At 35.0% G+C, this 24,150-nt stretch overlaps 1 protein-coding gene across 1 annotated transcript in view; it reads right to left on the minus strand.

Annotated features, from left to right (window-relative positions):
- Positions 1 to 24,150, minus strand: part of LOC127846589 (clavesin-1-like) — a 65,783-nt gene that overhangs the window by 33,366 nt on the left and 8,267 nt on the right. The window lies entirely within an intron of this gene.

Here is a 24,150-nt window from a genome sequence, read left to right on the forward strand (position 1 = left end):
ATGTTTCAAGTGTTTTAATAACGTTTAACATGTCCTGTTAAGCATCTATTAAGCCATATTTATAAAAACGTTCGTAAAAATATCGCGTCGATAGATTTTAGTTATACAATTGAAAGATTTAAACATTTGTTAAACATAAGACAGGTGAATATATTAAAGATAAGCAAAAACACTTAAAAAACAAGTACCTCATTATTGTTAAAGATGTATACAATTAACGGAGTTGATTTATGGGCCGTAAACTGATTTGCTTACGTGTTGTTTAAGCCTTCAATTAATTGTGTTGGATGTTTGTTATTGTTTCTTTAAACTGCGCAAAATCATACTATTAATTTTCCCACTTTTTTGTAAATCAGGATATTCAACATGCCTTTTGAAGTGTATTCCTACGCCGTAACGTCTAGCGACCTTAACCCCTTAACCCCTTAAGGAACATCGATTATCTTTTAACCAGTCTTTTTGTTTCAAATGCTCGCTTCAATTAAGCAGATGAAAGACAAATGTTAGGTAATATCTTGCTACAGTATTTTTCCACGGTAAGGTCATTTTCTCGTTTGAATTAGAAATTCAGTTTTCAAAAGCGCAAGGTTGAGAACGAACCTATTAATAAAGCTAGTATTTTCTTTCTTGCGATAACATCACAGATGCAGTGTTTAGTTTGTTAATCCTGAATAGTATAGAATTACTTGCCGAGAGTGGAAATCCTTCACAAAAAGTAAAGTATTATAATAAGTGATTTGATCTTTCTTTCCGACGGTCTAGACAAGTAATGTTCAAATGCTATTGAAATATCTTTACATGGCCCTGCAACATCTGACCGTGATTGCGTAAATGATTTATGCGCGGAATCTTCGAGGATTGCGATGTTATTTATATTGACATCTCAATTTGCGCTGCGTTGAGATATCATTTTAAATTACCTTTATGGTTTGCATCTTTTATCTGCCGATGGCAGGACATTTTTCAAGGATCGAGGTATAATAACATCCTTAAATAAACATAATTTATATACATATTTCATGTTATAATACACATATTTTAGATCTGACCTCATTTTTGTTATGTTTTTGTTTTGAATTAAACAAATATTTGAAGGACAAAGTATATATACAAGTCAAGATCGAACAGCTATTCCAACTGTCGAAACGACGCACTTAACCGAGTTTAACTGTAATACGTATACAGCGGTCTTGCACGCTACATGTCAAGGTCACAGCGCTATATTCATATGAACATAAGCAATGAAAGTTCAAGATCAAAATTATCCGTCAGTGAAGGTTTAAGTGAATAGTAGCAGTAACCGTTTAAGGCCAATGGTCCCAATATAAGATAAAGGCCGATTTTTTTAGGCCACAGTCTAAGCAGAAGGTTGAGCACAATCAATGCCAGTTACAAACCAGTGTCACAGTGCAATGTCAGAGTCAGCAATATATTATATTTATCCGAAGTCGAATTGAAAGGTAACAATTAGAAGTGAAAACAACTGATTGATGTCGAGGTTTCAGTCAATAACAGTTGCAGAAATAAAGGACATGGTCAAGATGTAGATGAAGGGCAGCAATGACAGTCACATAATTACACCTTCCTTGAAGGTACATCTCACAATGAGAGGTCATTATTAGCAATGAAGGTAAGTTGTCAATGCCATATTGGGATGCCAGAGCTGGAAGCGAACTTAATGAATAGATGGCTGCATAATAACGAATGTATTGAGCAAAATGCGAGGTCATCATAAAAAACAAATATAGGAGGACAACGTCACAATGGAACATTTACATCAACAATTAATGCTAGAGAGCCATGCCACAGTGCATGAACGCATATAAATATGAACAATGCTGAATGCTAAATGGCAATTTGAGATCATTAACAGTAGTAACTACTTCTACTATATTTTGCAATGTCACAAAGTGAAATAATAAGGTTTTAATCTGGTAGAAAAAAAACTAATAAATTAAGTTAGCATCAGTAATGAATCTCGTCGACAAACCTTATAATCTGAAGTCAATAAACGATTGCCATAAATGTCATATAAAATCAGAATCAGCAATTAATCTAGTAGAATTATTTAATAATCATATGTCAACATCAGCGGCAAATTATAACTTTAACAATGTCTTTCTCGAACGGATGAAGAACGTTAATAATTGCCGAAAAACTTAAGCTAGCTGTCATCTTGCTTAAGCTGTCACCAAACGTAAGTGACCAGTCGTCTCCTCTCGACAAAATCATAATAACATGTGCGTAAAACGGTCATCTTCCGTATGAAGCCAGGGACTAGTATACCTATTTCAAGCTATGTTTCATATGTAATTAGCGGTCACGAGGCAGACATTTCTAAACGAGAAATGGTGAACGTTCAAATCGATCAGTATGTCGATTAAAACATTATGTGATTATGGAAAACGTTGAAAAGATGAAAGAAACTGTTCAAACAGAAAATATGCGGTTAATGCAGTGACCTTTTAGATAAAACCACTTTATTCGACAGGTACTGATGATGGTGCAAGTTCATAAAGATTGGGAATAGCCTGAAGGAATGTTTCTCGATTAAGGCTTACAGGGTAGGAGGATCAAACGAGCACATGCAACAAGTGATGGATAGCTCATCTCTCAATCGATTGAAGGAGAAATGCATTGTCGCTCAAATAATACTGCCACGAGCATCGACCTGTGCTATACCAGTGCAGTGCCGTTTGTTCTTTCGATTTATCGGTGAGAAACTTTGAGTGTTTGAGATGACAATTAACATGAACCATTGAAATAAAACAGTTTAGGGTTATGCAACCAGATGGGTTGATAGGAGTTGTAGAAGATAATGCCAATTTGGTATCTATTAAAGGCGTATTTGTTGTTGTATCAGTAGCAGGACAGATATACACAGGATATGATGTAGCAGATATCGTAGTGACTGAAGCAGAGTAGTGGGAGTAGCGGCAGCAACATACCATCAATGCCATAAAAAAATAAATATCACAGCGATGTATGGTCATTGGTCAATGTAACGCACATGATTCAAGTACTGATACCTCGCCAATGTGTTGTTTCGGAAAAACGAAACATGTGCCCTTAACGTATTTACCCGATGGGTTCCGTCGTCAATGACTTTTACGATTGATCGCATTAGAATGCATGCGCTTGGACGGGTATTAATCGTCGTATAATTAAAGAGGTGTGTATAATTGGTAGTTAATCGGAAGGCAAAGTATGCAGTTATGTAAGGCAAAGTGCAATTAAGATTTAAAACGCTTTTCAGTTTTGAATGCTCGACCTGAAATAGCATTTTTAATCGCATTGCATTTAGATATATTTTGGAATGTGTGGTTTGAAAACAACGTGTTGTATTGCAAACAGTTAGGTTACGAATGAAATATTGTCGTTAATGCTATTAAATTTGTAGTTGCTGTTGTTTGATAGCTGATGTTTATGGTGTCGGCTGAATTATGCATGTTTTGAATTAAAACCACAAACATGCGATGTTCCCAAATTTCTTCTGCAAAATAACAAACTATTTGTCTAACATAAAAACTCGACAGCACAAAATCAAGTTAATTAGTAAAGTTTATTAATTTAACACGTTCTGAAACAATCGACTAATTAGACATTTAATGCTTCGATGTTATTTATGTGCAGACATAATTTTGGGGGCGGATACTTGTCTGCAGCATTTCCGATCCTGCATATTGCAACATAAACGTAATTCATAAATCAAGCGGCAACATAACAATTAGCAAAGGACAAACATGCAAGGCTGGATATATATGAACATCCACCTCTTGCATGCATAAATTTACAGGCCGAAGAACGTGAAATATAGATATGTCTTCAAAGAGACATAGCGAACAAAATATTGATTGCTTGAGAATTATATATACTTACAATAATAAAAATGATGACAATAATAATGATGATGATGATTATGATAATGATGATGATGATGATGATGATGATGATGATGATGATGATGATGATGATGATGACGACGACGACGACGATGCTGCAGATGGTTATGATGATGATGATGATGATGATTATGTTGATGATGGATGATGTTGTTGTTGTTGTTGATGATGATGATGATGTTGTTGATGATGATGATGATGATGATGATGGTGTTGATGATGATGATTAGCGAATCTTAAACTTTTTTTCAATTTTTTCAATTTTACAAAACATGGAAAGGCCCACTTAAACAAATAAATCATTTTAGAGATAATTTTGTCTTGTCGTTGAGGGCGGGCTTTCATGTGAGGTTGCAAATTTATTCTAGTTTTTTGGTCACCCTTGCTATTTCAGACTTCAGGCGCCGGGAGTCGGTTTGCCTTTAGCATTTGCGGAAAAATGATGAATTCATTCGTTTTAAACAAGCAACTCATTCTTAAAATTAAAAGTACCAGCATGCTTGTGGTAATAAACGTCAAACTGATTGTGACAGTTTTATAATATGAAGATATCAAAACGAAAATAATTCACGTTTTTCATTCAAGATCTAATGACACATTCCACGATAGACGTGACGTGGGCAGCTCTTCCGATTACACGACAATTAAACTCGTAAAAGTATTTATCAATTAAAATTATGCAATTAAATAAATACATCTCTCAATTCAATACAAACGCATATTGAATAATGTATATCGTTTAATGGACAACATTTTGTGAACAATAAAAAGAAAAGAAAAAACAAGGTACAATTAATATTTGCCCCCCCCCCCCCATTTAAAGGTTTGTTTATAATTACTTAACTTGATACGGATGTTGTGGAACAAAAGAAAAATAGAAATAAATTATTGAACTTTTAAACGGTAGTTAAAGCAACTACATTTCAATCAACTGACAACATAAATTCGTACTATTTCTTTTACAAAATGAATTACCCCAAGTACCCGGTACTAAAGTCGTCACGGCTGTTGTTGTTCGTAGTAATTTTTAACCGTTTTAGCGCTGGACCGAATTTTAAAGGCCTTTGCAAACAGTTTGGATCAAGATCAGATGCCACAAAACATGGCGTCTGATCTCGATCCAAACTGTCAGCTATTCTGATAGTGGATAGTGGAAAAAGTGAGGAAAATGATGATTTTAGAAATTCAGCAGACCCCAATTTAGCAGACGACAAATATTCCAGCATGCAAAGGGTTATAGCGAACGCACAAACGGTTGAACGCATCAGATTTAAGGACCGGAGCTATTTTATTGCATTTGAGCGAGTCCGAAATATGCCATGTGTAAAGCCAGCGTATCCTGCAAGTATATAAAATTTGAATATCAGTATAACTAGGTCGGAACACCATTTTTCAGTGTATTCAAAGAGACGATATTGAATGTTGTTTTTAAAGTGAAACGATGTGCATAGTATAATGAGCCCCAACCATAACACTTTTGAAATGAAGTGCGGTTGGTTTTCCTGTGTTGACATTATCGGTTTGCGCGAGCTGGTTTGAACCGAGACACCGCCAGCCAAAGGTTGAAGGAAAAACCATAGTGCCTTCTTAATAGTTATACTAATCAAATAACTTCATATTTAATGTTATGGAGTATACAATAACTTCGTCTATACGGTTATATATAAATGGTATGGTACTTCAAATTCTACCTCAGTCGCACACGCATACACATTATAATGAGAAGTGTGCTTACCGTGTGTTATTACCATGATTTAACAACGGCTGTTTAAAGTGACGTCACTTTGATTGTCCGCGCACTGTTTATGAATAAAGACGACGTCATTTGATTTCAATGGTTGTGGTGACGTCATGTTTTAGCGGAAAGTGGAGGACGTTTGGTTAATATAATTCTCATTTATAACCTTTAAATCGCGGATAACTTATTAATGAAATCGTGTTAGAATCGAAATAATTGACGTGTAAGCGTTGGTTATTGCGGTAGTAACCAACGATTCGTTAGTCTCCAAACCGTTGGTTATTACCGCAATAACCAACGCTTACACGTCGATTATTTCTTAAATAACATGACTTAAAGAATAAAGAATACGTATTCCGTATAACATAGTTATCGGAAGTTAAACCGCGCATTTATCATATTATCATCTTATAACCAATATAAAATAACGCTCACGGTAAGTTCATAAGGGTCAATAAGAACACTTTCTTTCGATAAGTATGATTTACACGTGATATGTCTGAAATCGGGTGATCAATACATGTTCTTGTAAGGAATGTTATCTCGTTTATCTTTCAGTTTAAAGTTTGTCATAGGAAGTGCACGCGCTACGAACATTTGTACGCACTCAATCACTGTCCAGCTATATTGTAGTTAGTCAATGGCGAGATTTTAACCCTTTGCATGCTGGGAAATTTGTCGTCTGCTAAAATGTGTCTGCGGAATTTCTAAAATTAGCATTTTCTTCGATTTTTTTCTCAATAATACTATCAGAATAGCAAACAGATTGGATCCTGATGAGACGCCACGTTTTGTGGCGTCTCATCTGGATCCAAACTGTTCGCAAAGACCTTCAAAATTCGGTTCCAGCACTGAAAGGGTTAAAAGGTCACTGTTATAACTATACAAGACGACCAAAGTTGTGTTATCGCTTTCCCGTTCACCTTTTGTATTTTTTTGTTATTTGTTTTCGAATCTAACAAATCTAGGGCACTGCTCTTGTCGAGTTCACAGGACCGAATTATTTTAGAAATATGAAGGCCCAGTCCACAAATATTTTAACCGTGCTCTATGAAAAGGGGGTTAAATACATGTGCGTAAAGTGTCGTCCCAGATTAGCCTGTGCAGTCCGCACAAGCTAATTAGGGGCGAAACTTTCCGCTTTTAAAATAGTTTCTGTTTGAAGAAAGTCTCTTCTGAGCAAAAATCCAGTTTAGGCGAAAATATCGTCCCTGATTAGCTAGTGCGGACTGCAAAGGCCAATCTGGGACGACACTTAAAGCACATGCATAAACCCCCTTTTCACAGAGCTTTACCAATTTATAAAAATATCCAGAAATCGCTTCTAAGGATTATCTCACATATGAAAATAATACTAAAACACAGTAAAGAACTAACAATCTGTTAGCGTTTTATTGTACAGTATTTTCCGTAGAAACGAATGACTCTAGAGTACATTTTAACGTCAGTACAGCAGGTTTAATCGGTCATGCGAAGCGCCTTTACTGTGTGTATTCCGTTTCCAACCTTATATTGATTAAATGAATCTTCACAAAAAAATATATATATCAGCGGAATAAACGTCACTTACGTTCACTTGAAACAAGGCGCGTTTAAATGCCTTAAATGATTTTATGTAAACGGGATTTGACGTGTCTCAAGTTCAAACACAACCCTGTCCACGAATGAGACCACGAATCCGTGCGTGACGTTATAGTGGTAGATGGACTGGAGCTAATTTGACTGCGCGTGGTATCAGATTCATTTAGTGCCTCGTTTTTTTCCATATGTATTTAACTCGTTTGCTGATTCGTAAGTGTTCGAATGGGAGACTTCAGATAAAATTTCACTTAAGGTGATTCGTGAATATTCCCCATTCTGGCGGACCAAGCTCGAAACTGCGACCTCTTACGTCAGTGTATTTTCGCTACATTTACACCCTTCTGCAGGAAAAACTTTCTAAGACTTATCACGAGGCTGTTTATATCGTAATTAACCCATTTATTCAAAGCGTCTAGAAAAAAGGCCTTGGCAAACAGCGTAGACCCAGATGAGACGCCGCATGATGCGGCGTCTAATCAGGGTCTGCGCTGTTTGCTTGACGTAATTTCTGTAAGAAATATTCTAAATATAGAAATAAATATACTAGACATAACTAATTTTGGAAATAAATTGGTCCAATTTAGAAGGATGTTAGAGTCCACCAGGCATAAATGGGTTAAAGTGGATGCGTGATTTTACATTTTGCCTGTTTCAAGCCAGAACACAGAATTCCTATCAATAATACTTTTGTCCTATTATGTTAACATGTTTTATTTTGAAAATTAATAGGAGCTTTGTGAATCGTAACCCTTGTCGTACCGGTTTAATACATTCTTTGCACGAATGGTAATTTTGACATTATGGTGCAATATATCTCACACCAGATGCACCGAATGCAGCGGTAGCCTACTATCAAATTTCATTATAATTGAAAATCAGGACATTTTTTAAACAATTAAGCTTGTTTACGTCAAATGTTAACTGCGATATTCTCATCGACTTTTAACGAGTTAGTTCACGCATTTGATAAAATTTGAATTTACCTCACAATTATGTGTGAAAGTGAGTTTTTTTTATTACTGTTGTAAGCATTTTTTTAAAACAATTCACAGTATATCCAAAGGTCTTGCAGCACAAATCATTTATTGTTCCTGATAAAAACGTCGCTATTTTATTGGTAGCGGTTGTCAGCGGTTAATAATAATAATAATACTAATACTAATACTACTACTACTACTACTACTAATAATAATAATAATAATAATATTATTAATAATAATAATAATAATAATAATAGCTTTAATTACAGAAGGTTACAAAATAAGACAATAACACATTATACATTTTATGCAGATGAATCAATATTTTTTTACAATGTGGCCTTCTTAAAGGGATCTTTTCACGCTTTAGTAAATTGACAAAATTGAAAAAAGTTGTTTCAGATTCGCAAATTTTCGTTTTAGTTATGATATTTGTGAGGAAACAGTAATACTGAACATTTACCATGGTCTAAAATAGCCATTATATGCATCTTTTGACGATTTTAAAACCTAAAAATTATAAAGCGTTGCAACGCGAAACGATTGAATAATTTGGAGAGTTCTGTTTTTGTCGTTAAATTTTGTGAAACTACGAAGATTGCTTATATAAGGTATAAAATACTTCAAGTATATGTACTCGGCGGAATAGCTCAGTAGGCTAAAGCGTTTTTACTTCAGGACTCTGGCAGGACTCCAGGGGTCACTGGTTCGAAACCTGGTCCGGGCAATGTTCTTTTCCTTTTTTTAAGTTTATTCTTGATTTTTTACTGGAGCTTTTACGATCCAATGTTTACATTTATCGATATAAAGCATTTAATGATTAAGTTAAAAAATGCCAAAATCTGTGAAAAGGCCCCTTTAAAATAACATACACAAATAGGTCTATAACAAGTAAAACATTCAAACAATATTTTCTTACAACCATACATAACACACATTTTGTCTTTTAGACAAACATACATGAGATATCATTGATTAGAAAATAACATGACATTTATAATGCCTTTTAAAAGCAGAGATAGAGCATGTCATTCTTATTCCAATTTGTATACTGTTCCAGATATATATGCTATGGTATGAAAAAGCTCGTTTCTTATGACCTGTATTTGCTTTGGTATTAACAATATTGTTATGGGTGGCAGATCTTAAGTTATATTTGTGATTTCGAGAAAAAGTTATAATATCATTTAAATATTCTGGAGTCTGATTGTTGATACATTTATATATTAAGATTGTCGTGTGGTATTTACAATTATTAAACGAAAGCCAATTGAGCTGTAAAAACAATTCTTTTGATGGTGTTCTATTTGGCTTTTGTAGAATGACTTTCGCAGCTCGTTTTTGTAAAACATTCAATTTTGTTAAATTGGTTTTATTAGCGTTGCCCCAAATCGTACAACAGTAATCGAAAGTGGTTAGAATATATGATTTATAAACTAATTTCTTCATATCAAAAGTGAGATAGTTTGATATCTTTTTAGCAGAGATATTTAGTGCTTATTTTAGAGCATGTTTTATCAATGTGTACTTTCGATTGTAGATGTTTGTCAATTTAAAGTCCTTAATTATTATGGCTAGTGACATTCTCAATAGCATTATAATCTATTTTCAGATTGAGGTTGATATTTTTAATGTTTTGTTTTGAGCCAATAAGCATGCATTTTGATTTATTAGGGTTTATCATCATGTTATTGAGGGTGAACCATTTTTGTATGGAATAAATATTTCTGAAGGATTGGCCCTTGTAGCATAAAGTGTCGAGTCATCAGCATACAAGTCTATGTGTGATTGGTTTAGTAATAACCCAATATCATTTATATAAATAAGAAACAAGAGAGAGCCCAAAATAGAACCTTGAGGGACACCACTCTTAACACATTGTTGTCTTTGACTAAGATAAGAATGAAAAAGGGACAAGGTACTATCCGAAAAGTGATGAAGTTTTAGTTTGTACAACAGAATTTCATGATCTACTAAATCAAAAGCTTTTTTTCATGTCAATAAAAACAGAACCAATACAATTACCATTATCTACATCTTTTAGCCACTCATCAATGAGTCGAATCAGTGCTGTTTGGCAAGAATGATTTTCCCTTAACCCTGACTCATGTTTATTTAACACATTTGTTACAAGAAAGAATTCTTTTAATTCATTTGATAGATGTCTTTCGAATATCTTGGATATAGTTGGCAAAATTGAAATCGGACGATAGTTATTACAGTCCTCTCTGCCTGAGCCTTTATATATTGGTAGAACATACGCTTCTTTTAACAAATCGGGGAAAATTCCTGTACGAATACTATTATTTATTATCGAGGTAATTGGTACAACAATATGCTCTCCACAATATTTTATGATATTTGCACCGATCCCGTCGATTCCTGTAGCCTTGTTAACATTTAAATTGCCAATTATTTCACTTACTTCGAGAGGGGTAATGTAATTTATAGAAAATGCATGCTGTTTTAAGGATTTATCGAGATATAACTTCAAATAAGAAAAGTTTTCTTCGTGAAATTTTAGCTTATCAACAATATTTGATATGTTTGTAAAATGCTCATTTAAGTCAATTAGGATCCTTCTTTTGCCTTCAACATACAAGAGCGCGTGGTTGCTGTGAAATATCATTTTTACGGTAAAACAACGCTTTCATTGACTTTTAAAAAGTACACGATACTTTTGGCAATATCACGAGTCCATGTTTTGAATGTTCACGTTATTAATGTAATTTAAATAATTGTGAAATCCTAAGCTAGATGTTCGTATGAGTTACAAACTCACACAATATTAGCGCAATACATCTATCAAAACTCAAGTTAATGTTGGAAAATAGTCTTCCGTTTAAGTAACATCGGTATACCCCCTTGATTCTACCGGTCAAATCTGAAATCCCAATTTAGGTCTGCATGTAGGCACCCAGGATACAACATTTCAGAAAAATAACCCATAGAAACGCCAAGCTAGGTTTACGTTTATGCTGCGTAAATACAAAATGTCAACACATCCAACCTCAAGTTATCGAGGAAAAATCTTTTAAAGGAATATTTTTAGTAACGGTGACCTTGACCATCGTCCGAACTCGCATGCAAAGTCGGCATATACAGGGTGCAGGAACATGTGATTTTGAAGGGATCCCAATTAAACGTTAACGGATGTAAAAATATCAGTATGTGGTTATTTTTCAAATAACTTTTTAAAACAACTTTTTTTAAGAATTTCAACTAATGCATAAAAGACAGATCACAATGCACACCTGCTATATCCAAAATGCCATTAAAGGGGCCTCACGTTTTGGTAAATTGACAAAACTAAAAAAATTGTTTCAGATGCGAAAAGTTTCCTTGTAGTTAATGATATTTGTGAGGAAACAGTAATACTGAACATTTACCATATTCTAAAATATTCATTATATGCATCTTTTGACGATTTGAAAACTTGAACATTATAAAGCGTTGCAGCGCGAAACGATTAAATAATTTGGAGAGTTCTGTTGTTGTCGTTATATTTTGTGAGGATATATGAGGATCGCTTATATAAAGTATAAAATACATTACTCATTGTATGAGCACAGATGGCCGAGTGGTCTAAGCGATAGAATTTTATTACAGGGAACAGTGGTTTGAGCCCAGTTGAGGGTTACTTGTTTCATTCTTTAATTGTATTCTTGTTTTTTACTGGAGATTTTCAGATTATATGTTTACATTCATCAATATAAAGCATTTCATGACACAATTCAATACATGCCAAAATCTGTTAAAAGACCCCTTTAAGATTGATGGATACAAACTTAAGTTGCTAACACGAAACCACGTGTTAGACGCCGCTTTCCAGAACTCTAATTTGGCCGCCATTTCCGAGTATACCCCAATATAATAACTATGATTTTAAACTTCGTTGAAACTCTCACTAACGAAACACATTAATTCTTAGGCGAAATATGCTTACCACGAAATATGCATAGTTTTCTAGCTTTGTTTTTCATAAATCTATACACATTAAATTAACTTTAGTTTAAACTTAAGCGTAAAAGTAAAAAAAAGAAATGCATATACATGCATTAGCATTACGTTCACCATATAACGATACATTCATCAGCAATACAAATAGCATTCTCAAATATTTTCATACTGCAATCAACGTTCATGATTTGCTGATATAAACCGAATTGAGGACGTCATGGGAACGTAATGAACACTGACGCTTTCATATAGTTTCACGGAGGTTATAGGTGAGAACAGTCGCGAATGCCCTACGTATAGACGTGAAAGCGATAACGCATTGTATAAATATATTTTAATAGCAGTTAAAGATGTCGACCCCCTACAATGATAACAGGTACGTGTTTTTAATTGCACGGTCGTGCTGGATCCGAAGTCTTTGGTACACACATGTGGATATATAACACCGAGTAACCCGCATAATAGCCGCTTATCGCCTTCGTAAATTAAGTTTATAACTTCAGAGCGGGTTGAACACGTTCAAGTAACGTGCATGTGGACCTGCATGAAACAGAAATGTCAACGATGTTTGCATAGCTCAACAGATACAAAACTATGATCGTCTATTTATAAATCACTGAATGATATTGTGTCATTAACATTCGACAATAGACATTGAAATTTGTAAATCTGACTAAAATGTTCGACCCTCCCCAGGATAATATGACATATGATTTTGTGATTCTGACCATGTTGTGACAGATTTTCTAAAAAAGAATATCATTATTATAAGCACACATGTATTTGTTATCAGCTATCATTTTTTGACAATTCAAATCACTTAATTTGCTCTCCATACGCAATCACTGCTATCATCCACACGAGTATTTAGTATGGTAAACCTTTACATCCGCCTGACCCGTCCACGAAAGATATGATATTATTAACTAAATGGCGTTTAATGATGAAAATACTGTAAATACTAAGATGTTAACAAATCTACAACCTGCACATGCAAGTTTAAGAGTATTTGTTTTGGTATATACTTTATACGAGAATGAAGAAATCATCGAGAAAAACTCAAAGACGCTTGCACAGTACTTAATACTGGAAACTTGTCAGACCACCAATTGTTATACGTGTTCTAATCCGTGAACCGGATTGTGTGAAAACGCGTTTAATAAACCGACGAAGCGCCTCTAGTTAACGACTGCACACAACCAAATCAACCTATTAAAACAACATACTAGCATATTATTATATAATTATGTTTTATGTGTACGTTTCAATAAAGCGCAACACTTCGGAATTCGGCGATGATCTAACGATACTTTGACACCGTTTTCTAAAAAGTTTACGGAGTTCTTGTGTTTAACATTGCACTTCGGACTCGAGCGACCAACGACCAACGCAACAAGATGTACCTTTAGTAACAAATACCCTTTAAACAAATTGGCCGTGATCTGCGAAAAGGGGGTTTAATGCATGTGCGTAAGCTATATTATTGCTAAGAACAGACTTTCTTGAAACGATAAATATCATAAAAGGGGAAAGTTTCGTCCCTGATTAGCCTGTGCGAACTGCATAGGCTACTTTGGGACGACACTTAACGCACATGCATCAAACCCATTTTCACAGAGCACGGCCAAAATACTTTATATCATTATCAATATCATATAGTCCCATAAGAAGAGACAGAAGTGAACATAATTTTTATCATCCTAAAACCTACTTATTATCTATCATGAATGCAAAATATTTGTGATAAAGATGCGATTGCAAACCCACTCCCAAGCTGTTACGTGAAATGTTGCATGATTCAAAATACTAAACGCTTACGTGTGATGAGGCTGCATTTTTTTGTTTTAAATGTCATTCCCAATGACGTTTAAGAGAGAATGTGACTTAAGAATAATCAAAGCGCTGAAGGCACTGAAGTTGTTGTCGTCCTTGATTAGCTTGTGCGCATTGCACAGGCTAATCAGTGTGCACAGGCTAAATCTTATTTGACATGCATTAAGCCCCGTTTTCTCTGAAAGCAGCCAATATGTACAGATTTCATTGATAAACACTAGACTGGCCAATGTCGACTTACAAGCTGGTAAATACATTTACTGCAGTAGTATAGCAGACGCTCCTAAGCATTCGTCGTCTGAAGTGCAGACAGGCAGCAGTAATTGTTCGTAGAGTAGTGAGTTACCGTCCATAGCGTAGCTAAGCTAGCTAAGCATATAATGATTTGCAAAACATGCGCTGTAAATTTAGTCTAACGCGACCAACTTACAATGAGTTCCCATTAGATGACCCTTTATTTACATGTTTATTATATATAGCCATAACCTTGCACTCGCCATGTTTTATATTAATATTGTATAAAATGTTCATTAACCCATTTATGCATAGCGTATAGAAAAAAAGCCTTGGCAAACAGCGTAGACCCAGATGAGACGCCGCATAATGCGGCGTCTCATCAGGGTGTGCGTGTTTTGCTTGAAGGAATATCTGTAAGAAATAGTGTAAATATAGAAATAAATACACGAGACATCCCTACTTTTGGAAATAAATTGATCCAATTAAAAAGGATGTGAGAGTCCACTAGGCATAAATGGGTTAAAGTATTATGTGTATTTAATTAACTCCTGTTATCTCCCCCTTGTGGAGTATGATACAACCCCACACATCAGGAGAGGGCACTGTGAGGCGTTCGCTTGTTAGACGGTCTGTTCACGGTGGAAGGTTTTATTGCATTGATAGGGAAGACGTAAGCACCCGACCTGGCTTGGAACCAGTTAGGAACTAATCCGTCTTCAACACTGCAAACATTGCGCACTGGCACGCTGTTTGTATATTAGCGTGTTATGAGTGCAAGCACACACAGCTAGTCATAAATAAATAAATAAGTGGACTATAAAATTCAACTTGATTTCCATCTTGAAACGTTTATTATAAACGCTGTTTAATGTGTGGTGAATCCTAGTTGAAAGAAGAGCCCACGTGGATCGACCTACTTTTACTTAGGAGGCTATAAACCTAAGTGCATGAATCTTGACAAATCTGGTCTAAATATAATGACTTCACTCAATACCCTTGTATAAACGCTGACAAACAATTTTCCCCTGAACGACATCAAATTGAAACTTAATTGAACACTCTTAACCTTGACCTTCACATCACGAAGAAGTGCCAAATTGCCCAAATGCAATTGCGTAATTTAAAAGCTATACGCAGGTATTTGACGCAGAAGTCAGCGGAGGTGTTAGTGCATGGTCTTGTTCACTCCAATATTGAATTTTGCAATGGTTTATTCACCGATCTACCAGTTTACCAAATTCAAAAGCTTCAAAGGACTCAAAATCATGCCGCAAGAGTGGTCCTGAATGCGTCATTTGATCAACCAAGTACTGAACTCTTGAAACAACTCCAGTAAAAGCTGGAATCATGTACAAAGTCCTGGTTATGGTCGTTCGTGTTGTCCATAGTTATGCTTCTGGTTACTTGCAAGAAATGTGTGTACCAGCAAGCAGTCGGTGTAAACTCCCATCACAAAGTGACTGTAATCGTGTTATTCCCAGGAGGCGAACTAAGATGGCGGATAGATCTTTAGCTGTTGTTGGCCCGAAGTGGTGGAACAATCTATTAAGCCACTTAAAAATCATTGACAATGAGGGCTGTTTTAGATCAAGACTTAAAACTCATTTGTTCAATCTTTTCACGGATAACCAATGTGCAGTGTTTGTGAAGCGCAATATAATATTTTTATAATAATTTTTGCGCTATATAAGTTACATGTATTTGTATTTGTATTTCAAAACAAACGAACATACACGAGGACCATTGCAGTTAAATTTTAATCTCAACTATTTCAACACTGGAGAAGTATGTTTGGAAATTCCTAGCATTTGTATTGGTCACCATTTTGAGTTGAGACAAGTTTGAGACGCGCAGTCGCGAGACATCGCCCCCTGAGAACAATAGCTAGGTTGAACCTAATCCAGTTGCAGTCGATACAAATAATGCAGTTTCACACAAGAAATTAAGCATATGATGTCCGTCATAGGGTGTTTAAGAATGCTAGTACTATAGGTTTGATAAAACAAATATAAATGTACTGAATTATTTTCATCTTGCAATAATAAGGGGCATACAGTACAGCTCACGCAAAACAAACATATTCCGCGATCCGCGGAGTCAGACGCCATCTTGTGTTCGCGGAGTCGACTCGGAATCGACTATCTGGTCGCCGAGTAGCCGCGTCTGTCCGCCGAGGCACTCCGCATCTCGTCTCCGCGACGCGCCTCGGCATGATGCCGAGTAATTTGTTGATGATGTCGAGTCATTCGGCGGACAATCGTATTAATTATAATTTACTATGTACATGTACCTCGGATAGAAATGGACTCCGAGTTTCGCATCATAAAATTTATTACATGGAGCGTTACTACGTTGCGAAACAATTCACTACATAATACATTGACAATAAGGTTTTGCATCATCTGTCCAAATTATCTTTATTAACTGTTTCTTAACCCTTTCCCTGATAGATGCGTATAATCCCGAGTCTATCGTTTCCCCGATACATGCGTTTATGACTGTCATTATCGATTTCCACATACATGTGAATTTTCCCGTCTCTATCCATTACTCGCTAATCCCGTGTTTTCAAATGCAAATTCTGATTAATACTGACGAGAAAAGTGCTCAAGAAAACTCATTAACACAGGCATCCAACATTTTTCTAAAGTATCAAATGAATTTCGGCATATAATTCTAATAAAGATTTGATGAAATAGGTGTCCAATCGGGACAAGGGTAACACAAATAAATACATGTATATGCCCATGATAATTTCATGTCTAGTGTTTATCTAAAACAAAAAGCGCGCGAAAATAGGCGTGGGTGAATTTATTGATACACAAAACTATGTAGCGCAGACAGCATTGTAAAACTTCGTAGTGAATTTCCATTTGAGTATCGGGGTATCTCGCAAATGATTTTGACATTTTCCTGAATAAAATAAAAGTCAAAAACACTGTATCATTTTCATATTAAAGTTCGTTCAATATTGCAACAATTACTGTATTGTATCTGATTGCACACAAAGTGCGGTGTAAAGTTAATATTCTTTTACAACGACCAATAAACAGCGTCATCTATATTCAGATTTTATGCAACATGTATAAGTCATTTTCTGAAAATTGGGAGAACGGAAAAGCGATTTTTCGAAAATAAACCAACGTTTTTTTCCATTTAATTTGTCATAATTATTTATATTTTGTTTTGTCTGTGTATGTTTGATTGGTTTTCATTTGTTTTAAGCAAATCTTATGAAAAAAAAAATATCGTAATGGTAAATGCCCCGTTTCCGAGATCATATACGAGAATTACTTCAATATGTTTACTGATGAATTATGGGTTTGACAGACGACACTCGCTTATCTAATTTGTAATACACGGGATATTGGATTATCGGTGCATGATTGAGCAATAAAACAAAGACGCAGTCGGCGGTTTTCAAAAGGCCTTTTGTACTGACCAACATAATAATTAATAGTGCACGTGCTTATCTAACATTTAGGGATAAAACACACGGGGGACTAGACACTTTGTGCTTGTTTGGGCCATAACCGGTGGTTATTTTCAGTAGCACACGTGTCAAGAAACTAACGAGTTCGGGTAATAAAGCACTGAGATTATGATCTGAAAACTGCATGGAGTCTGAAATGAAACAAAATGCCGACAAATCAAAAGATTTACCGCCTAATGTTTCAGTATAAAAAAATGCCGACAAATCAAAAGATTAACCGCCTAATGTTTCAGTATAGAATTCGATATTTTAAGGCGGGGTTCTCACTGCATTTCCTTTTAGATTCGCATACGCTTTTATAACTTGTTATATCCTCGTATTATTTGCACAGATTTATTAAAATTACAATGAAAATGCTCACGCTTTCCAGGCAGATAACGTGATATTACACAAGTCATCTTTATTTTTGCGCAATTTCTATAAGAACAGCAGATTTTCAAGTGTATTTAATTGTCACAATAATGATACTGTTTTGCGTCGCAATATTATTTTGGTAGTCACATTTATGCCGAGTTTAATGTTTCAATATATTGCCCGATAATTTCGTTTATTAAATTTATATTTAGATGCAACATGTACATGGCCATTTCTGAAAATCGGGACGAAGTGAAAGCAATCATTTTTAAATATAAACGAATATAGGTTTTTATTAAAATTGTCAACATTATTTATATTTGTTTTCTATGTGTATATTTATTTGGTTCTCATATGTATTTTCGCAAATCTTATGATACCCAATATGTTATTTTCGATGTTTAAAGCAAATCTTGTTTCGAGATCATGTTCGGGATTAAACTGTGAAAGGTTCATTGATATGGTTATAATGACCTACAAAATCATTATGTATGAAGTTCCGTATGCAGAGAAGCTGACCAAAGGTTTACACAATCACGCAGAAGTAAATATATCAACGTATTATTTGTATCTGTTTCTAATAATCGTTTATGTAAAAAATATTTAACATGTGTTATAGTATATAATAAATATTTGTATTTTTTCGGCGAACCGCCGCGTGTAAAGACACGGCGTGATGCCGCGGATCGATGCCGAGGCAGGAACAGACGCGGCGTAACTCCGCGAATTATCGCGGAGTGCCTCGGCATGATGCCGAGGGAATACTCGTTGTGGATGCGGAGTAATTTCGAAAACAAAAGAGTGTGTCCGCGGCGTAGCCGCGGATTTTGTTGGTTTTGCGTGAGCTGTACTGTAAATAGTACAGTATTTATTATTTATATATTTATTTCGCATAACTTTTTTACAATAAACAGTGATTGAAGAAAAATTACAGATTTTAAAGGTCACATAAAACTATTAATAAATTATTTTAAGTCAAATTCATTCACTTTAATTTAAATATATTTGGTGCATTTAAGTGCTTAATCATAATCACATGGGTATGTCAACAACAATCACAGATCATCCACACAATCTATGAATTTTAAAATGTAAATGAGTAAAAGAATAATAATATATGCATTCCGAACACCTTATAAACAAGAAACCGTCGGAGACGGGTGATGCTCCCCAAAGGTTTTTTGTCACAATATTGCACTATATATTCAGATAAACGGAAACGTCTTGAGGGGCATAACTTTGGACAAAATAATACGATGGATGGTTTAGCAACTTAAAAATTTCAATGGGCCATTACTTTGTGAAAAATCATCTGACTAAAACCCGCTGATAATATGCACATATCCTCTTGTTAGTGAAGCTTCCCATAAAGTTTCATCGAATTCCGGTCATTAGTTGCTGAGAAATAGCCCGGACAAGAATTACACTATATGTACAGTTAATGGAAAATTTCAAAGGGCCATAACTCTATGAAAAATCATCCGACCAGAACCGGCTGATAATATGCACATCTCCTCTTGGTAGTGAAGCTTCCCATAAAGTTTAATTGAATTCCGGTCATTAATTGCTAAGAAAAAAGCCCGGACAAAAATTGTGCACGGACGGACGGATGCACGCACGGACGGACGAAGCGGCGACTATATGCTGCCCCCCAATTTTTTTGTGGGAGCATAAAAAATGCATATATATGCAATTTAGATGAAGTAAAATGCAATAATTAATACAAAGATATTGTAAATTTTAATTAATTATTAAAGTAAAGCATGCATAAAAAACGAATTCCTTAAAGGGGCCTTTTCACAGATTTTGGCATTTTTTTAACTTATTCATTAAATGCTTTATATTGATGAATGTAAACGTTGGATCGTAAAAGCTCCAGTAAAAAATCAAGAATAAAATTAAAAAAAGGAAAAGAACATTGCCCGGAGCAGGTTTCGAACCAGTGACCCCTGAAGTCCTGCCAGAGTCCTGAAGTAAAAACGCTTTAACCTACTGAGCTATTCCGCCGAGTACACATGCCCAACGTATTTTATACGTTATATAAGCAATCTTCGTAGTTTCACAAAATTTAACGACAAAAACAGAACTCTCCAAATTATTCAATCGTTTCGCGTTGCAACGCTTTATAATTTTTAGGTTTTAAAATCGTCAAAAGATGCATATAATGGCTATATTAGAGCATGGTAAATGTTCAGTATTACTGTTTCCTCACAAATAACATAACCAAAACGAAAATTTGCGAATCTGAAACAACTTTTTTCAATTTTGTCAATTTACCAAAGCGTGAAAAGATCCCTTAAAGGGGCCTTTTCACAGATTTTGGCATTTTTTCAACTTATTCATTAACTGCTTTATATTGATAAATGTAAACATTGGATCGTAAAAGCTCAAGTAAAAAATCAAGAAAAAAATTAAAAAAAGGGAAAGAACATTGCCCGGAGCAGGTTTCGAACCAGTGACCTCTGGAGTCCTGCCAGAGTCCTGAAGTAAAAACGCTCTAGCCTACTGAGCTATTCCGCCGAGTACAAATTCTTGACGTATTTTATACCTTATATAAGCAATCTTCGTAGTTTCACAAAATTTAACGACAAAAACAGAACTCTCCAAATTATTCAATCGTTTCGCGTTGCAACGCTTTATAATTTTTAGGTTTTAAAATCGTCAAAAGATGCATATAATGGCTATATTAGAGCATGGTTAATGTTCAGTATTACTGTTTCCTCACAAATATCATAACTAAAACGAAAAATTACGAATCTGAAACAACTTTTTTCAATTTTGTCAATTTACCAAAGCGTGAAAAGATCCCTTTAAAACAAGTGTATTTCAGTGTACCTTTATATCATATGCAAAGCGTTTATAGTTTCTTTAAATTTATCTATTTAAACTCGGCTTCACTACCACACACAATCAGCACAAATTAATGTAAGACATAATACAAGTTTTTTTTGCTAAACTAAAAAACATTATTTAATTCGATATTGTATTTCTTTTACTGTATCAATTATTACCATCCAGTCAAATTACAGATATCGTAATGCTATACCTTACATCTACAGAATCCCTGCTATTAATTTCTATACAGTTATTTCAATTTCTTTGCGTTTACTTCGCATTCGTCTCAAAACGTTAAGACTGCGCTTTATAATTCAATTGAAAGATTTTTATTTTTCCAATCATTACGCTAAAAAAACACAAAGAAATTGAGTTGAACACAAGAGCAAACGAAGACCTTCGCGTCTCTCAGTTTAGCCCAACCATAATTATTTATGTTTTGATGGTTCTTAATAACGTTTAAAATGCCCATGCATTTACTAAGCCGTATTTCTAAAATGTGAGGAAAATTTATAATTTATAATTTTATTTTTCTCAAATGTGTGGGTCATGTGTTAAACAATGGATACATCAATCAAACGACGATGAGTAAAAACCATTAAAAATAACAAGTTCCAAGTTTATTGTAACCGATGGATTTAAAAAACGAAACGACAAAAAAGTCATATGTAACTAAAATATGTGCGCAATTAATAAATTGGCCGTAAACTGGTGTGCTTTTTAAGCCTTAAATTAATTGTGTTGTATCTATGTTGTTTTTCTTTGCTTCAAACTGCGCAAAGCTCTATATCAATTTGCATACTTTTTGTAAATCAGGACCTTTTGGCGTATATTCCTCCGCCGATACGTCTACTGGTATAAATCCCTTATCGTTAAATCAACCCTTTTGTTTCAAACGCTCGTTTCAACTAAGCAGATGAAAGACAAAATGTTAGGCTATACCTTGCAGAAGTAGCGATACTATAACAGATGCCGTGTTTAGTTTGTAAATCCTGAATAGTATAGAGTTACTTGCCGAGAGCGGAAATCCTTCACAAAATGTAAAGTATTTTGATAAATGATTTGATCTTCCTATCCGACAGTCTAGACAAGCAAGGTTCAAATGCTATTTAAACATGTTAACATGTCGCTGCAACATCTGACCGTGACTTCGTATATGATTTATGTACGGGATCTTCGTGGATTGCGATGTTATTCATATTGACATCTCAATATGCGCCGCGTTGGGCTATTATGTTACATTGACTGTAGGGTGCGCATCTATAAATTTCTGCCGATGGCAGGGCATTTATCAAAAATCAAGGTCAAATAACAGCATTAAAAAAACAGACTTTATGTCCATATATCATGTTATAATACGTACATATAGTTAAGATCTGATAACATATTATATGTCCTGTTTTTTTTTGAGACATACATTCGAAGACCAGAGCATAGATACAAGTGAAAATCGAACACCTTTTCCAAATGTCAAAACGACGCACTCAAATCGACATTACCTGTCGCATGTATAAAGCGGTCGTGAACGATACATGTCAAGGTAACAATATTATATTAAGGTCAACATAAGCATACATGGTTAGGGGTGAAACTTGTCCCTGAAGGTTCAACTGCAGCAGTAAGCGTTTAAAGCCATGGTCCCATAACAAGATAAAGGCCGACGTTTCGAAGGCCACAGTCTACGCAGAAGAGCACAATCAGTTTAAGAAACAAAAAAGTGTCACAGCGCAATGTCAGCAGAAGGTTGAGCACAATCAGTTAAAGAAACTAACAAGTGTCACAGTGCAATGTCAGCCCAGGGCCGTACCCAGGAATTGTTGACTGGGGGGGGGCCCAAACGGGGAGGGTGCGGGAGGGGTTGCCCCTCCCGAATAGATTTTTGTTATTAGGCACTGTTCAAGGTGAATTTTAATGCATATAGAAACATATGTTGTGTTATAAATTTATGGATATATAACAAGTAAATCAGCACCTTTCTGAAGTCTAAAGCTTTAACCATTACGGGCCGTCCATAAAGTATGTCACGCTCCAGGTGGGGGGAAGATGCGTAAGTAAGTGAAAGTTTGTGACATGGGGGAGGGGAGTCAGGCCATGTGTGATGTCACACAGTTATTAAAAAAATATTGTATAATTTATTTATTATTTCTTTAGTAGAATTTAAAAATAATTTTCAAAAATTTGTGAAACATTTCAATTAGTTTTATGTCAAAATAAGACGAATTGCGTATCTCCTGATTCTGTTGTTCGAATGTTTAATAGGCAACTTGACTGGGCCGGCTTATTCAATAGGCACAACCACCACACAGATTTCAATGACGAAATAATTGGACTGTTCCATTTTTAGTTAGTAAAGGGTTGAAAGAAAATCTAAATTATAATTTCGTTTTTATTAGAGGTTAACACGTGGATAAATATTCATACTGCTCATCGTAACAACCCTACAGTTATAAAAGCCTGTAATGTGAAAGTTCTTTTACCGGTAAGTGAAATTTTAATACGGTTTAATAGTGAATTGAGTTTTAGATAAAATTTAAATTAAGTATTAACTTAAAAAAAAATGTTCGAAAGTGTGAGTTTGTGACGTTCTTTAGGGAAGGGGGTCAAAGATTTGGTAACAGTTTGTGACATGCCGGGGAAAAAATGGTCAAAAAAGCGTGACATGCTTTATCAACGACCCCTTGGTGTGAAATTCACACTCATGTTTAAAGCTTTAGATTTTAGAAATGTATTACACTTTATTAAGAAGTAAAGCAACCTTTGAAACTAAAAAACCTTTATTATGAAATGTAACATAAAGTATGACTGTAGAGGAGGTCAGTAACTGACATATAACCTACTAGTATTTTCTCTTTGAAATCAAACCTCCTCTATATAAAATTTCAAAGTAAATTCATTATAACATGTTTATCATCTACAAGACAGTTTTCACAGAAATGTTTAATAAGCTATGACTCTAGAGGAGGTTTGAATTCAAAAGAAAAACTCTATTACCGTTCAGACCTACGACCTTCTGTATCAGTTCCATCCATTCGCTGTTTCTCTTTCCTTGTCCAATCAAAATACGTGTTTCACCCACCATCAAAAGATGAAGCATTGAGCACAATGGGTAATTGACAGATCGGGGATGTGTGTACAAGGTGATAAGAAAACAATGCCTAGGGGCTTATTTCCACTGGCGAGTAAATTAGCGCTAATCCCCTTGTGTATCAGGGGCAATAAAACAAATCTGCACATTTG

The sequence above is a fragment of the Dreissena polymorpha genome, chromosome 9 (genome assembly GCF_020536995.1).
Source record: "Dreissena polymorpha isolate Duluth1 chromosome 9, UMN_Dpol_1.0, whole genome shotgun sequence".
Lineage (NCBI taxonomy): Eukaryota > Metazoa > Mollusca > Bivalvia > Myida > Dreissenidae > Dreissena > Dreissena polymorpha.